This window comes from Pelecanus crispus, chromosome 3 (assembly GCF_030463565.1).
Source record: "Pelecanus crispus isolate bPelCri1 chromosome 3, bPelCri1.pri, whole genome shotgun sequence".
NCBI classification, from domain to species: domain Eukaryota; kingdom Metazoa; phylum Chordata; class Aves; order Pelecaniformes; family Pelecanidae; genus Pelecanus; species Pelecanus crispus.
Window position 1 is genome coordinate 14,641,515 of NC_134645.1, and position 18,540 is coordinate 14,660,054.

The following is an 18,540-nucleotide window of genomic DNA, read 5'->3' on the forward strand; positions in this document are numbered from 1 at the left end:
ACCAGCTCACAAAGTTAAAACATACAGCCATTTCTCCCACACCAGACCTCTAAAGGCTTAGAGCGCTTGCTGTTTCTGACCTTCCCTTGCCAGTGCTTTCACAGCCAAACATACACTAAGAATCTCCCCTTGCCTTGCCTCCCACCACTCCCAAGACAAATTCGCAAGCTCCCTCACACTCTCGGCACAGACCAGCTCACAAAGTTAAAACATCCAGCCATTTCTCCCACACCAGAGCTCTAAGGCCTAAGAGCTGGTGCTGTTTCTGACCTTCCCTTGCCAGTGCTTTCACAGCCAAACATACACTAAGAATCTCCCCTTGCCTTGCCTCCCACCACTCCCAAGACACATTCGCAAGTTCACTCTCACTCTCGGCACAGACCAGCTCACAAAGTTAAAACATACAGCCATGTTTCCCTCTTAATATTTCTAAGGGCTTAATGCTCTTGCTGGTCCTCACCTTCCCTTGCCAGCACTTTCACACCCAGACAGACACTGCGGATGTACTTTTGCCTTGCCTCCCACCACTCTCAATACACATTCGCAAGCTCACTCTCACTCTTCGCACACACCAGCTCACAAAGTGCAAACATACAGCCATTTCTCCCACACCAGAGCTCTAAGGCCTAAGAGCTGGTGCTGTATTCAACTGCCCTTCCCACCGCACTCACAGAGAGACACCCCCCTGGCATCTCCCCTTTCCTTGCCTCCCACCACTCCCAACACACATTCACAAGCTCACTCTCACTCTCGGCACACACCAGCTCCCAAAGTATAAAACATCCAGCCATTTCTCCCACACCAGAGCTCTAAGGGCTTAGAGCTCCTGCTGTTTCTGACCTTCCCTTGCCAGTGCTTTCACAGCCAAACATACACTAAGAATCTCCCCTTGCCTTGCCTCCCACCACTCCCAAGACACATTCGCAAGTTCACTCTCACTCTCGGCACAGACCAGCTCACAAAGTTAAAACATACAGCCATGTTTCCCTCTTAATATTTCTAAGGGCTTAATGCTCTTGCTGGTCCTCACCTTCCCTTGCCAGCACTTTCACACCCAGACAGACACTGCGGATGTACTTTTGCCTTGCCTCCCAGCACTCTCAATACACATTCGCAAGCTCACTCTCACTCTTCGCACAGACCAGCTCACAAAGTGCAAACATCCAGCCATTTCTCCCACACCAGAGCTCTAAGGCCTAAGAGCTGGTGCTGTATTCAACTGCCCTTCCCACCGCACTCACAGACAGACACCCCACTGGCATCTCCCCTTGCCTTGCCTCCCACCATTCCCAAGACACATTCGCAAGCTCCCTCTCACTCTCGGCACAGACCAGCTCCCAAAGTATAATACATTCAGCCATTTCTCCCACACCAGAGCTCTAAGGGCTTAGAGCTCTTGCTGTTTCTGACCTTCCCTTGCCAGTGCTTTCACAGCCAAACATACACTAAGAATCTCCCCTTGCCTTGCCTCCCACCACTCCCAAGACACATTCGCAAGCTCACTCTCACTCTCGGCACAGACCAGCTCACAACGTGAAAACATCCAGCCATTTCTCCCACACCAGAGCTCTAAGGGCTTAGAGCTGGTGCTGTTTCTGACCTTCCCTTGCCAGTGCTTTCACAGCCAAACATACACTAAGAATCTCCCCTTGCCTTGCCTCCCACCACTCCCAAGACACATTCGCAAGCTCCCTCTCACTCTCGGCACAGACCAGCTCACAAAGTTAAAACATACAGCCATTTCTCCCACACCAGACCTCTAAAGGCTTAGAGCGCTTGCTGTTTCTGACCTTCCCTTGCCAGTGCTTTCACAGCCAAACATACACTAAGAATCTCCCCTTGCCTTGCCTCCCACCACTCCCAAGACAAATTCGCAAGCTCCCTCACACTCTCGGCACAGACCAGCTCACAAAGTTAAAACATACAGCCATTTCTCCCACACCAGAGCTGTAAGGCCTAAGAGCTCCTGCTGTTTCTGACCTTCCCTTGCCAGTGCTTTCACACCCAGACAGACACTAAGAATCTCCCCTTGCCTTGCCTCCCACCACTCCCAAGACACATTCGCAAGTTCACTCTCACTCTCGGCACAGACCAGCTCACATAGTTAAAACATACAGCCATTTCTCCCACACCAGACCTCTAAGGCCTAAGAGCTGGTGCTGTATTCAACTGCCCTTCCCACCGCACTCACAGACAGACACCCCCCTGGCATCTCCCCTTTCCTTGCCTCCCACCACTCCCAACACACATTCTCAAGCTCACTCTCACTCGCGGCACAGACCAGCTCCCAAAGTATAAAACATCCAGCTATTTCTCCCACACCAGAGCTCTAAGGGCTTAGAGCTCTTGCTGTTTCTGACCTTCCCTTGCCAGTGCTTTCACAGCCAAACATACACTAAGAATCTCCCCTTCCCTTGCCTCCCACCACTCCCAAGACACATTCGCAAGCTCACTCTCACTCTCGGCACAGACCAGCTCACAACGTGAAAACATCCAGCCATTTCTCCCACACCAGAGCTCTAAGGGCTTAGAGCTCCAGCTGTTTCTGACCTTCCCTTGCCAGTGCTTTCACAGCCAAACATACACTAAGAATCTCCCCTTGCCTTGCCTCCCACCACTCCCAAGACACATTCGCAAGCTCCCTCTCACTCTCGGCACAGACCAGCTCACAAAGTTAAAACATACAGCCATTTCTCCCACACCAGACCTCTAAAGGCTTAGAGCGCTTGCTGTTTCTGACCTTCCCTTGCCAGTGCTTTCACAGCCAAACATACACTAAGAATCTCCCCTTGCCTTGCCTCCCACCACTCCCAAGACAAATTCGCAAGCTCCCTCACACTCTCGGCACAGACCAGCTCACAAAGTTAAAACATACAGCCATTTCTCCCACACCAGAGCTGTAAGGCCTAAGAGCTCCTGCTGTTTCTGACCTTCCCTTGCCAGTGCTTTCACACCCAGACAGACACTAAGAATCTCCCCTTGCCTTGCCTCCCACCACTCCCAAGACACATTCGCAAGTTCACTCTCACTCTCGGCACAGACCAGCTCACAAAGTTAAAACATACAGCCATGTTTCCCTCTTAATATTTCTAAGGGCTTAATGCTCTTGCTGGTCCTCACCTTCCCTTGCCAGCACTTTCACACCCAGACAGACACTGCGGATGTACTTTTGCCTTGCCTCCCAGCACTCTCAATACACATTCGCAAGCTCACTCTCAGTCTTCGCACAGACCAGCTCACAAAGTGCAAACATCCAGCCATTTCTCCCACACCAGAGCTCTAAGGCCTAAGAGCTGGTGCTGTATTCAACTGCCCTGCCCACCGCACTCACAGCCAGACACCCCACTGGCATCTCCCCTTGCCTTGCCTCCCACCATTCCCAAGACACATTCTCAAGCTCACTCTCACTCTCGGCACAGACCAGCTCCCAAAGTATAATACATTCAGCCATTTCTCCCACACCAGAGCTCTAAGGTCTTAGAGCTCTTGCTGTTTCTGACCTTCCCTTGCCAGTGCTTTCACAGCCAAACATACACTAAGAATCTCCCCTTGCCTTGCCTCCCACCACTCCCAAGACACATTCGCAAGCTCACTCTCACTCTCGGCACAGACCAGCTCACAACGTGAAAACATCCAGCCATTTCTCCCACACCAGAGCTCTAAGGGCTTAGAGCTCCAGCTGTTTCTGACCTTCCCTTGCCAGTGCTTTCACAGCCAAACATACACTAAGAATCTCCCCTTCCCTTGCCTCCCACCACTCCCAAGACACATTCGCAAGCTCCCTCTCACTCTCGGCACAGACCAGCTCCCAAAGTATAAAACATCCAGCCATTTCTCCCACACCAGAGCTCTAAGGGCTTAGAGCTCCTGCTGTTTCTGACCTTCCCTTGCCAGTGCTTTCACAGCCAAACATACACTAAGAATCTCCCCTTGCCTTGCCTCCCACCACTCCCAAGACAAATTCTCAAGCTCACTCTCACTCTCGGCACAGACCAGCTCACAAAGTTAAAACATACAGCCATTTCTCCCACACCAGACCTCTAAAGGCTTAGAGCGCTTGCTGTTTCTGACCTTCCCTTGCCAGTGCTTTCACAGCCAAACATACACTAAGAATCTCCCCTTGCCTTGCCTCCCACCACTCCCAAGACAAATTCGCAAGCTCCCTCACACTCTCGGCACAGACCAGCTCACAAAGTTAAAACATCCAGCCATTTCTCCCACACCAGAGCTCTAAGGCCTAAGAGCTGGTGCTGTTTCTGACCTTCCCTTGCCAGTGCTTTCACAGCCAAACATACACTAAGAATCTCCCCTTGCCTTGCCTCCCACCACTCCCAAGACACATTCGCAAGTTCACTCTCACTCTCGGCACAGACCAGCTCACAAAGTTAAAACATACAGCCATGTTTCCCTCTTAATATTTCTAAGGGCTTAATGCTCTTGCTGGTCCTCACCTTCCCTTGCCAGCACTTTCACACCCAGACAGACACTGCGGATGTACTTTTGCCTTGCCTCCCACCACTCTCAATACACATTCGCAAGCTCACTCTCACTCTTCGCACAGACCAGCTCACAAAGTGCAAACATCCAGCCATTTCTCCCACACCAGAGCTCTAAGGCCTAAGAGCTGGTGCTGTATTCAACTGCCCTTCCCACCGCACTCACAGACAGACACCCCCCTGGCATCTCCCCTTGCCTTGCCTCCCACCACTCCCAACACACATTCACAAGCTCACTCTCACTCTCGGCACACACCAGCTCCCAAAGTATAAAACATCCAGCCATTTCTCCCACACCAGAGCTCTAAGGGCTTAGAGCTCCTGCTGTTTCTGACCTTCCCTTGCCAGTGCTTTCACAGCCAAACATACACTAAGAATCTCCCCTTGCCTTGCCTCCCACCACTCCCAAGACACATTCGCAAGTTCACTCTCACTCTCGGCACAGACCAGCTCACAAAGTTAAAACATACAGCCATGTTTCCCTCTTAATATTTCTAAGGGCTTAATGCTCTTGCTGGTCCTCACCTTCCCTTGCCAGCACTTTCACACCCAGACAGACACTGCGGATGTACTTTTGCCTTGCCTCCCAGCACTCTCAATACACATTCGCAAGCTCACTCTCACTCTTCGCACAGACCAGCTCACAAAGTGCAAACATCCAGCCATTTCTCCCACACCAGAGCTCTAAGGCCTAAGAGCTGGTGCTGTATTCAACTGCCCTTCCCACCGCACTCACAGCCAGACACCCCACTGGCATCTCCCCTTGCCTTGCCTCCCACCATTCCCAAGACACATTCGCAAGCTCCCTCTCACTCTCGGCACAGACCAGCTCCCAAAGTATAATACATTCAGCCATTTCTCCCACACCAGAGCTCTAAGGGCTTAGAGCTCTTGCTGTTTCTGACCTTCCCTTGCCAGTGCTTTCACAGCCAAACATACACTAAGAATCTCCCCTTCCCTTGCCTCCCACCACTCCCAAGACACATTCGCAAGCTCACTCTCACTCTCGGCACAGACCAGCTCACAACGTGAAAACATCCAGCCATTTCTCCCACACCAGAGCTCTAAGGGCTTAGAGCTCCAGCTGTTTCTGACCTTCCCTTGCCAGTGCTTTCACAGCCAAACATACACTAAGAATCTCCCCTTGCCTTGCCTCCCACCACTCCCAAGACACATTCGCAAGCTCCCTCTCACTCTCGGCACAGACCAGCTCACAAAGTTAAAACATACAGCCATTTCTCCCACACCAGACCTCTAAAGGCTTAGAGCGCTTGCTGTTTCTGACCTTCCCTTGCCAGTGCTTTCACAGCCAAACATACACTAAGAATCTCCCCTTGCCTTGCCTCCCACCACTCCCAAGACACATTCGCAAGCTCCCTCACACTCTCGGCACAGACCAGCTCACAAAGTTAAAACATACAGCCATTTCTCCCACACCAGAGCTGTAAGGCCTAAGAGCTCCTGCTGTTTCTGACCTTCCCTTGCCAGTGCTTTCACACCCAGACAGACACTAAGAATCTCCCCTTGCCTTGCCTCCCACCACTCCCAAGACACATTCGCAAGTTCACTCTCACTCTCGGCACAGACCAGCTCACAAAGTTAAAACATACAGCCATGTTTCCCTATTAATATTTCTAAGGGCTTAATGCTCTTGCTGGTCCTCACCTTCCCTTGCCAGCACTTTCACACCCAGACAGACACTGCGGATGTACTTTTGCCTTGCCTCCCACCACTCTCAATACACATTCGCAAGCTCACTCTCACTCTTCGCACAGACCAGCTCACAAAGTGCAAACATCCAGCCATTTCTCCCACACCAGAGCTCTAAGGCCTAAGAGCTGGTGCTGTATTCAACTGCCCTTCCCACAGCACTCACAGACAGACACCCCCCTGGCATCTCCCCTTGCCTTGCCTCCCACCACTCCCAAGACACATTCTCAAGCTCACTCTCACTCTCGGCACAGACCAGCTCCCAAAGTATAAAACATCCAGCCATTTCTCCCACACCAGAGCTCTAAGGGCTTAGAGCTGGTGCTGTTTCTGACCTTCCCTTGCCAGTGCTTTCACAGCCAAACATACACTAAGAATCTCCCCTTGCCTTGCCTCCCACCACTCCCAAGACACATTCGCAAGTTCACTCTCACTCTCGGCACAGACCAGCTCACAAAGTTAAAACATACAGCCATGTTTCCCTCTTAATATTTCTAAGGGCTTAATGCTCTTGCTGGTCCTCACCTTCCCTTGCCAGCACTTTCACACCCAGACAGACACTGCGGATGTACTTTTGCCTTGCCTCCCAGCACTCTCAATACACATTCGCAAGCTCACTCTCACTCTTCGCACAGACCAGCTCACAAAGTGCAAACATCCAGCCATTTCTCCCACACCAGAGCTCTAAGGCCTAAGAGCTGGTGCTGTATTCAACTGCCCTTCCCACCGCACTCACAGCCAGACACCCCACTGGCATCTCCCCTTGCCTTGCCTCCCACCATTCCCAAGACACATTCTCAAGCTCACTCTCACTCTCGGCACAGACCAGCTCCCAAAGTATAATACATTCAGCCATTTCTCCCACACCAGAGCTCTAAGGGCTTAGAGCGCTTGCTGTTTCTGACCTTCCCTTGCCAGTGCTTTCACAGCCAAACATACACTAAGAATCTCCCCTTCCCTTGCCTCCCACCACTCCCAAGACACATTCGCAAGCTCACTCTCACTCTCGGCACAGACCAGCTCACAACGTGAAAACATCCAGCCATTTCTCCCACACCAGAGCTCTAAGGGCTTAGAGCTCCAGCTGTTTCTGACCTTCCCTTGCCAGTGCTTTCACAGCCAAACATACACTAAGAATCTCCCCTTGCCTTGCCTCCCACCACTCCCAAGACACATTCGCAAGCTCCCTCTCACTCTCGGCACAGACCAGCTCCCAAAGTATAAAACATCCAGCCATTTCTCCCACACCAGAGCTCTAAGGGCTTAAAGCTCCTGCTGTTTCTGACCTTCCCTTGCCAGTGCTTTCACAGCCAAACATACACTAAGAATCTCCCCTTGCCTTGCCTCCCACCACTCCCAAGACAAATTCTCAAGCTCACTCTCACTCTCGGCACAGACCAGCTCACAAAGTTAAAACATACAGCCATTTCTCCCACACCAGACCTCTAAAGGCTTAGAGCGCTTGCTGTTTCTGACCTTCCCTTGCCAGTGCTTTCACAGCCAAACATACACTAAGAATCTCCCCTTGCCTTGCCTCCCAAAACTCCCAAGACAAATTCGCAAGCTCCCTCACACTCTCGGCACAGACCAGCTCACAAAGTTAAAACATCCAGCCATTTCTCCCACACCAGAGCTCTAAGGCCTAAGAGCTGGTGCTGTTTCTGACCTTCCCTTGCCAGTGCTTTCACAGCCAAACATACACTAAGAATCTCCCCTTGCCTTGCCTCCCACCACTCCCAAGACACATTCGCAAGTTCACTCTCACTCTCGGCACAGACCAGCTCACAAAGTTAAAACATACAGCCATGTTTCCCTCTTAATATTTCTAAGAGCTTAATGCTCTTGCTGGTCCTCACCTTCCCTTGCCAGCACTTTCACACCCAGACAGACACTGCGGATGTACTTTTGCCTTGCCTCCCACCACTCTCAATACACATTCGCAAGCTCACTCTCACTCTTCGCACAGACCAGCTCACAAAGTGCAAACATCCAGCCATTTCTCCCACACCAGAGCTCTAAGGCCTAAGAGCTGGTGCTGTATTCAACTGCCCTTCCCACCGCACTCACAGACAGACACCCCCCTGGCATCTCCCCTTTCCTTGCCTCCCACCACTCCCAACACACATTCACAAGCTCACTCTCACTCTCGGCACACACCAGCTCCCAAAGTATAAAACATCCAGCCATTTCTCCCACACCAGAGCTCTAAGGGCTTAGAGCTCCTGCTGTTTCTGACCTTCCCTTGCCAGTGCTTTCACAGCCAAACATACACTAAGAATCTCCCCTTGCCTTGCCTCCCACCACTCCCAAGACACATTCGCAAGTTCACTCTCACTCTCGGCACAGACCAGCTCACAAAGTTAAAACATACAGCCATGTTTCCCTCTTAATATTTCTAAGGGCTTAATGCTCTTGCTGGTCCTCACCTTCCCTTGCCAGCACTTTCACACCCAGACAGACACTGCGGATGTACTTTTGCCTTGCCTCCCAGCACTCTCAATACACATTCGCAAGCTCACTCTCACTCTTCGCACAGACCAGCTCACAAAGTGCAAACATCCAGCCATTTCTCCCACACCAGAGCTCTAAGGCCTAAGAGCTGGTGCTGTATTCAACTGCCCTTCCCACCGCACTCACAGCCAGACACCCCACTGGCATCTCCCCTTGCCTTGCCTCCCACCATTCCCAAGACACATTCGCAAGCTCCCTCTCACTCTCGGCACAGACCAGCTCACAAAGTATAATACATTCAGCCATTTCTCCCACACCAGAGCTCTAAGGGCTTAGAGCTCTTGCTGTTTCTGACCTTCCCTTGCCAGTGCTTTCACAGCCAAACATACACTAAGAATCTCCCCTTGCCTTGCCTCCCACCACTCCCAAGACACATTCGCAAGCTCACTCTCACTCTCGGCACAGACCAGCTCACAACGTGAAAACATCCAGCCATTTCTCCCACACCAGAGCTCTAAGGGCTTAGAGCTCTTGCTGTTTCTGACCTTCCCTTGCCAGTGCTTTCACAGCCAAACATACACTAAGAATCTCCCCTTGCCTTGCCTCCCACCACTCCCAAGACACATTCGCAAGCTCCCTCTCACTCTCGGCACAGACCAGCTCACAAAGTTAAAACATACAGCCATTTCTCCCACACCAGACCTCTAAAGGCTTAGAGCGCTTGCTGTTTCTGACCTTCCCTTGCCAGTGCTTTCACAGCCAAACATATACTAAGAATCTCCCCTTGCCTTGCCTCCCACCACTCCCAAGACACATTCGCAAGCTCCCTCACACTCTCGGCACAGACCAGCTCACAAAGTTAAAACATACAGCCATTTCTCCCACACGAGAGCTGTAAGGCCTAAGAGCTCCTGCTGTTTCTGACCTTCCCTTGCCAGTGCTTTCACACCCAGACAGACACTAAGAATCTCCCCTTGCCTTGCCTCCCACCACTCCCAAGACACATTCGCAAGTTCACTCTCACTCTCGGCACAGACCAGCTCACAAAGTTAAAACATACAGCCATGTTTCCCTCTTAATATTTCTAAGGGCTTAATGCTCTTGCTGGTCCTCACCTTCCCTTGCCAGCACTTTCACACCCAGGCAGACACTGCGGATGTACTTTTGCCTTGCCTCCCACCACTCTCAATACACATTCGCAAGCTCACTCTCACTCTTCGCACAGACCAGCTCACAAAGTGCAAACATCCAGCCATTTCTCCCACACCAGAGCTCTAAGGCCTAAGAGCTGGTGCTGTATTCAACTGCCCTTCCCACAGCACTCACAGACAGACACCCCCCTGGCATCTCCCCTTGCCTTGCCTCCCACCACTCCCAAGACACATTCTCAAGCTCACTCTCACTCTCGGCACAGACCAGCTCCCAAAGTATAAAACATCCAGCCATTTCTCCCACACCAGAGCTCTAAGGGCTTAGAGCTCTTGCTGTTTCTGACCTTCCCTTGCCAGTGCTTTCACAGCCAAACATACACTAAGAATCTCCCCTTGCCTTGCCTCCCACCACTCCCAAGACACATTCTCAAGCTCACTCTCACTCTCGGCACAGACCAGCTCACAACGTGAAAACATCCAGCCATTTCTCCCACACCAGAGCTCTAAGGGCTTAGAGCTGGTGCTGTTTCTGACCTTCCCTTGCCAGTGCTTTCACAGCCAAACATACACTAAGAATCTCCCCTTGCCTTGCCTCCCACCACTCCCAAGACACATTCGCAAGTTCACTCTCACTCTCGGCACAGACCAGCTCACAAAGTTAAAACATACAGCCATGTTTCCCTCTTAATATTTCTAAGGGCTTAATGCTCTTGCTGGTCCTCACCTTCCCTTGCCAGCACTTTCACACCCAGACAGACACTGCGGATGTACTTTTGCCTTGCCTCCCAGCACTCTCAATACACATTCGCAAGCTCACTCTCACTCTTCGCACAGACCAGCTCACAAAGTGCAAACATCCAGCCATTTCTCCCACACCAGAGCTCTAAGGCCTAAGAGCTGGTGCTGTTTCTGACCTTCCCTTGCCAGTGCTTTCACAGCCAAACATACACTAAGAATCTCCCCTTGCCTTGCCTCCCACCACTCCCAAGACACATTCGCAAGTTCACTCTCACTCTCGGCACAGACCAGCTCACAAAGTTAAAACATACAGCCATGTTTCCCTCTTAATATTTCTAAGGGCTTAATGCTCTTGCTGGTCCTCACCTTCCCTTGCCAGCACTTTCACACCCAGACAGACACTGCGGATGTACTTTTGCCTTGCCTCCCACCACTCTCAATACACATTCGCAAGCTCACTCTCACTCTTCGCACAGACCAGCTCACAAAGTGCAAACATCCAGCCATTTCTCCCACACCAGAGCTCTAAGGCCTAAGAGCTGGTGCTGTATTCAACTGCCCTTCCCACCGCACTCACAGACAGACACCCCCCTGGCATCTCCCCTTTCCTTGCCTCCCACCACTCCCAACACACATTCACAAGCTCACTCTCACTCTCGGCACACACCAGCTCCCAAAGTATAAAACATCCAGCCATTTCTCCCACACCAGAGCTCTAAGGGCTTAGAGCTCCTGCTGTTTCTGACCTTCCCTTGCCAGTGCTTTCACAGCCAAACATACACTAAGAATCTCCCCTTGCCTTGCCTCCCACCACTCCCAAGACACATTCGCAAGTTCACTCTCACTCTCGGCACAGACCAGCTCACAAAGTTAAAACATACAGCCATGTTTCCCTCTTAATATTTCTAAGGGCTTAATGCTCTTGCTGGTCCTCACCTTCCCTTGCCAGCACTTTCACACCCAGACAGACACTGCGGATGTACTTTTGCCTTGCCTCCCAGCACTCTCAATACACATTCGCAAGCTCACTCTCACTCTTCGCACAGACCAGCTCACAAAGTGCAAACATCCAGCCATTTCTCCCACACCAGAGCTCTAAGGCCTAAGAGCTGGTGCTGTATTCAACTGCCCTTCCCACCGCACTCACAGACAGACACCCCACTGGCATCTCCCCTTGCCTTGCCTCCCACCATTCCCAAGACACATTCGCAAGGTCCCTCTCACTCTCGGCACAGACCAGCTCCCAAAGTATAATACATTCAGCCATTTCTCCCACACCAGAGCTCTAAGGGCTTAGAGCTCTTGCTGTTTCTGACCTTCCCTTGCCAGTGCTTTCACAGCCAAACATACACTAAGAATCTCCCCTTGCCTTGCCTCCCACCACTCCCAAGACACATTCGCAAGCTCACTCTCACTCTCGGCACAGACCAGCTCACAACGTGAAAACATCCAGCCATTTCTCCCACACCAGAGCTCTAAGGGCTTAGAGCTGGTGCTGTTTCTGACCTTCCCTTGCCAGTGCTTTCACAGCCAAACATACACTAAGAATCTCCCCTTGCCTTGCCTCCCACCACTCCCAAGACACATTCGCAAGCTCCCTCTCACTCTCGGCACAGACCAGCTCACAAAGTTAAAACATACAGCCATTTCTCCCACACCAGACCTCTAAAGGCTTAGAGCGCTTGCTGTTTCTGACCTTCCCTTGCCAGTGCTTTCACAGCCAAACATACACTAAGAATCTAGCCTTGCCTTGCCTCCCACCACTCCCAAGACAAATTCGCAAGCTCCCTCACACTCTCGGCACAGACCAGCTCACAAAGTTAAAACATACAGCCATTTCTCCCACACCAGAGCTGTAAGGCCTAAGAGCTCCTGCTGTTTCTGACCTTCCCTTGCCAGTGCTTTCACACCCAGACAGACACTAAGAATCTCCCCTTGCCTTGCCTCCCACCACTCCCAAGACACATTCGCAAGTTCACTCTCACTCTCGGCACAGACCAGCTCACATAGTTAAAACATACAGCCATTTCTCCCACACCAGACCTCTAAGGCCTAAGAGCTGGTGCTGTATTCAACTGCCCTTCCCACCGCACTCACACCAGACACCCCCCTGGCATCTCCCCTTTCCTTGCCTCCCACCACTCCCAACACACATTCTCAAGCTCACTCTCACTCTCGGCACAGACCAGCTCCCAAAGTATAAAACATCCAGCTATTTCTCCCACACCAGAGCTCTAAGGGCTTAGAGCTCTTGCTGTTTCTGACCTTCCCTTGCCAGTGCTTTCACAGCCAAACATACACTAAGAATCTCCCCTTCCCTTGCCTCCCACCACTCCCAAGACACATTCGCAAGCTCACTCTCACTCTCGGCACAGACCAGCTCACAACGTGAAAACATCCAGCCATTTCTCCCACACCAGAGCTCTAAGGGCTTAGAGCTCCAGCTGTTTCTGACCTTCCCTTGCCAGTGCTTTCACAGCCAAACATACACTAAGAATCTCCCCTTGCCTTGCCTCCCACCACTCCCAAGACACATTCGCAAGCTCCCTCTCACTCTCGGCACAGACCAGCTCACAAAGTTAAAACATACAGCCATTTCTCCCACACCAGACCTCTAAAGGCTTAGAGCGCTTGCTGTTTCTGACCTTCCCTTGCCAGTGCTTTCACAGCCAAACATACACTAAGAATCTCCCCTTGCCTTGCCTCCCACCACTCCCAAGACACATTCGCAAGCTCACTCTCACTCTCGGCACAGACCAGCTCACAACGTGAAAACATCCAGCCATTTCTCCCACACCAGAGCTCTAAGGGCTTAGAGCTCCAGCTGTTTCTGACCTTCCCTTGCCAGTGCTTTCACAGCCAAACATACACTAAGAATCTCCCCTTCCCTTGCCTCCCACCACTCCCAAGACACATTCGCAAGCTCCCTCTCACTCTCGGCACAGACCAGCTCACAAAGTTAAAACATACAGCCATTTCTCCCACACCAGACCTCTAAAGGCTTAGAGCGCTTGCTGTTTCTGACCTTCCCTTGCCAGTGCTTTCACAGCCAAACATACACTAAGAATCTCCCCTTGCCTTGCCTCCCACCACTCCCAAGACAAATTCGCAAGCTCCCTCACACTCTCGGCACAGACCAGCTCACAAAGTTAAAACATACAGCCATTTCTCCCACACCAGAGCTGTAAGGCCTAAGAGCTCCTGCTGTTTCTGACCTTCCCTTGCCAGTGCTTTCACACCCAGACAGACACTAAGAATCTCCCCTTGCCTTGCCTCCCACCACTCCCAAGACACATTCGCAAGTTCACTCTCACTCTCGGCACAGACCAGCTCACAAAGTTAAAACATACAGCCATGTTTCCCTCTTAATATTTCTAAGGGCTTAATGCTCTTGCTGGTCCTCACCTTCCCTTGCCAGCACTTTCACACCCAGACAGACACTGCGGATGTACTTTTGCCTTGCCTCCCAGCACTCTCAATACACATTCGCAAGCTCACTCTCACTCTTCGCACAGACCAGCTCACAAAGTGCAAACATCCAGCCATTTCTCCCACACCAGAGCTCTAAGGCCTAAGAGCTGGTGCTGTATTCAACTGCCCTTCCCACCGCACTCACAGCCAGACACCCCACTGGCATCTCCCCTTGCCTTGCCTCCCACCATTCCCAAGACACATTCTCAAGCTCACTCTCACTCTCGGCACAGACCAGCTCCCAAAGTATAATACATTCAGCCATTTCTCCCACACCAGAGCTCTAAGGGCTTAGAGCTCTTGCTGTTTCTGACCTTCCCTTGCCAGTGCTTTCACAGCCAAACATACACTAAGAATCTCCCCTTGCCTTGCCTCCCACCACTCCCAAGACACATTCTCAAGCTCACTCTCACTCTCGGCACAGACCAGCTCACAACGTGAAAACATCCAGCCATTTCTCCCACACCAGAGCTCTAAGGGCTTAGAGCTCTTGCTGTTTCTGACCTTCCCTTGCCAGTGCTTTCACAGCCAAACATACACTAAGAATCTCCCCTTCCCTTGCCTCCCACCACTCCCAAGACACATTCGCAAGCTCCCTCTCACTCTCGGCACAGACCAGCTCCCAAAGTATAAAACATCCAGCCATTTCTCCCACACCAGAGCTCTAAGGGCTTAGAGCTCCTGCTGTTTCTGACCTTCCCTTGCCAGTGCTTTCACAGCCAAACATACACTAAGAATCTCCCCTTGCCTTGCCTCCCACCACTCCCAAGACAAATTCTCAAGCTCACTCTCACTCTCGGCACAGACCAGCTCACAAAGTTAAAACATACAGCCATTTCTCCCACACCAGACCTCTAAAGGCTTAGAGCGCTTGCTGTTTCTGACCTTCCCTTGCCAGTGCTTTCACAGCCAAACATACACTAAGAATCTCCCCTTGCCTTGCCTCCCACCACTCCCAAGACAAATTCGCAAGCTCCCTCACACTCTCGGCACAGACCAGCTCACAAAGTTAAAACATCCAGCCATTTCTCCCACACCAGAGCTCTAAGGCCTAAGAGCTGGTGCTGTTTCTGACCTTCCCTTGCCAGTGCTTTCACAGCCAAACATACACTAAGAATCTCCCCTTGCCTTGCCTCCCACCACTCCCAAGACACATTCGCAAGTTCACTCTCACTCTCGGCACAGACCAGCTCACAAAGTTAAAACATACAGCCATGTTTCCCTCTTAATATTTCTAAGGGCTTAATGCTCTTGCTGGTCCTCACCTTCCCTTGCCAGCACTTTCACACCCAGACAGACACTGCGGATGTACTTTTGCCTTGCCTCCCAGCACTCTCAATACACATTCGCAAGCTCACTCTCACTCTTCGCACAGACCAGCTCACAAAGTGCAAACATCCAGCCATTTCTCCCACACCAGAGCTCTAAGGCCTAAGAGCTGGTGCTGTATTCAACTGCCCTTCCCACCGCACTCACAGACAGACACCCCCCTGGCATCTCCCCTTTCCTTGCCTCCCACCACTCCCAACACACATTCACAAGCTCACTCTCACTCTCGGCACAGACCAGCTCCCAAAGTATAAAACATCCAGCCATTTCTCCCACACCAGAGCTCTAAGGGCTTAGAGCTCCTGCTGTTTCTGACCTTCCCTTGCCAGTGCTTTCACAGCCAAACATACACTAAGAATCTCCCCTTGCCTTGCCTCCCACCACTCCCAAGACACATTCGCAAGTTCACTCTCACTCTCGGCACAGACCAGCTCACAAAGTTAAAACATACAGCCATGTTTCCCTCTTAATATTTCTAAGGGCTTAATGCTCTTGCTGGTCCTCACCTTCCCTTGCCAGCACTTTCACACCCAGACAGACACTGCGGATGTACTTTTGCCTTGCCTCCCAGCACTCTCAATACACATTCGCAAGCTCACTCTCACTCTTCGCACAGACCAGCTCACAAAGTGCAAACATCCAGCCATTTCTCCCACACCAGAGCTCTAAGGCCTAAGAGCTGGTGCTGTATTCAACTGCCCTTCCCACCGCACTCACAGCCAGACACCCCACTGGCATCTCCCCTTGCCTTGCCTCCCACCATTCCCAAGACACATTCGCAAGCTCCCTCTCACTCTCGGCACAGACCAGCTCCCAAAGTATAATACATTCAGCCATTTCTCCCACACCAGAGCTCTAAGGGCTTAGAGCTCTTGCTGTTTCTGACCTTCCCTTGCCAGTGCTTTCACAGCCAAACATACACTAAGAATCTCCCCTTCCCTTGCCTCCCACCACTCCCAAGACACATTCGCAAGCTCACTCTCACTCTCGGCACAGACCAGCTCACAACGTGAAAACATCCAGCCATTTCTCCCACACCAGAGCTCTAAGGGCTTAGAGCTCCAGCTGTTTCTGACCTTCCCTTGCCAGTGCTTTCACAGCCAAACATACACTAAGAATCTCCCCTTGCCTTGCCTCCCACCACTCCCAAGACACATTCGCAAGCTCCCTCTCACTCTCGGCACAGACCAGCTCACAAAGTTAAAACATACAGCCATTTCTCCCACACCAGACCTCTAAAGGCTTAGAGCGCTTGCTGTTTCTGACCTTCCCTTGCCAGTGCTTTCACAGCCAAACATACACTAAGAATCTCCCCTTGCCTTGCCTCCCACCACTCCCAAGACAAATTCGCAAGCTCCCTCACACTCTCGGCACAGACCAGCTCACAACGTGAAAACATACAGCCATTTCTCCCACACGAGAGCTGTAAGGCCTAAGAGCTCCTGCTGTTTCTGACCTTCCCTTGCCAGTGCTTTCACACCCAGACAGACACTAAGAATCTCCCCTTGCCTTGCCTCCCACCACTCCCAAGACACATTCGCAAGTTCACTCTCACTCTCGGCACAGACCAGCTCACAAAGTTAAAACATACAGCCATGTTTCCCTATTAATATTTCTAAGGGCTTAATGCTCTTGCTGGTCCTCACCTTCCCTTGCCAGCACTTTCACACCCAGACAGACACTGCGGATGTACTTTTGCCTTGCCTCCCACCACTCTCAATACACATTCGCAAGCTCACTCTCACTCTTCGCACAGACCAGCTCACAAAGTGCAAACATCCAGCCATTTCTCCCACACCAGAGCTCTAAGGCCTAAGAGCTGGTGCTGTATTCAACTGCCCTTCCCACAGCACTCACAGACAGACACCCCCCTGGCATCTCCCCTTGCCTTGCCTCCCACCACTCCCAAGACACATTCTCAAGCTCACTCTCACTCTCGGCACAGACCAGCTCCCAAAGTATAAAACATCCAGCCATTTCTCCCACACCAGAGCTCTAAGGGCTTAGAGCTGGTGCTGTTTCTGACCTTCCCTTGCCAGTGCTTTCACAGCCAAACATACACTAAGAATCTCCCCTTGCCTTGCCTCCCACCACTCCCAAGACACATTCGCAAGCTCACTCTCACTCTCGGCACAGACCAGCTCACAAAGTTAAAACATACAGCCATGTTTCCCTCTTAATATTTCTAAGGGCTTAATGCTCTTGCTGGTCCTCACCTTCCCTTGCCAGCACTTTCACACCCAGACAGACACTGCGGATGTACTTTTGCCTTGCCTCCCAGCACTCTCAATACACATTCGCAAGCTCACTCTCACTCTTCGCACAGACCAGCTCACAAAGTGCAAACATCCAGCCATTTCTCCCACACCAGAGCTCTAAGGCCTAAGAGCTGGTGCTGTATTCAACTGCCCTTCCCACCGCACTCACAGCCAGACACCCCACTGGCATCTCCCCTTGCCTTGCCTCCCACCATTCCCAAGACACATTCTCAAGCTCACTCTCACTCTCGGCACAGACCAGCTCCCAAAGTATAATACATTCAGCCATTTCTCCCACACCAGAGCTCTAAGGGCTTAGAGCGCTTGCTGTTTCTGACCTTCCCTTGCCAGTGCTTTCACAGCCAAACATACACTAAGAATCTCCCCTTCCCTTGCCTCCCACCACTCCCAAGACACATTCGCAAGCTCACTCTCACTCTCGGCACAGACCAGCTCACAACGTGAAAACATCCAGCCATTTCTCCCACACCAGAGCTCTAAGGGCTTAGAGCTCCAGCTGTTTCTGACCTTCCCTTGCCAGTGCTTTCACAGCCAAACATACACTAAGAATCTCCCCTTGCCTTGCCTCCCACCACTCCCAAGACACATTCGCAAGCTCCCTCTCACTCTCGGCACAGACCAGCTCCCAAAGTATAAAACATCCAGCCATTTCTCCCACACCAGAGCTCTAAGGGCTTAGAGCTCCTGCTGTTTCTGACCTTCCCTTGCCAGTGCTTTCACAGCCAAACATACACTAAGAATCTCCCCTTGCCTTGCCTCCCACCACTCCCAAGACAAATTCTCAAGCTCACTCTCACTCTCGGCACAGACCAGCTCACAAAGTTAAAACATACAGCCATTTCTCCCACACCAGACCTCTAAAGGCTTAGAGCGCTTGCTGTTTCTGACCTTCCCTTGCCAGTGCTTTCACAGCCA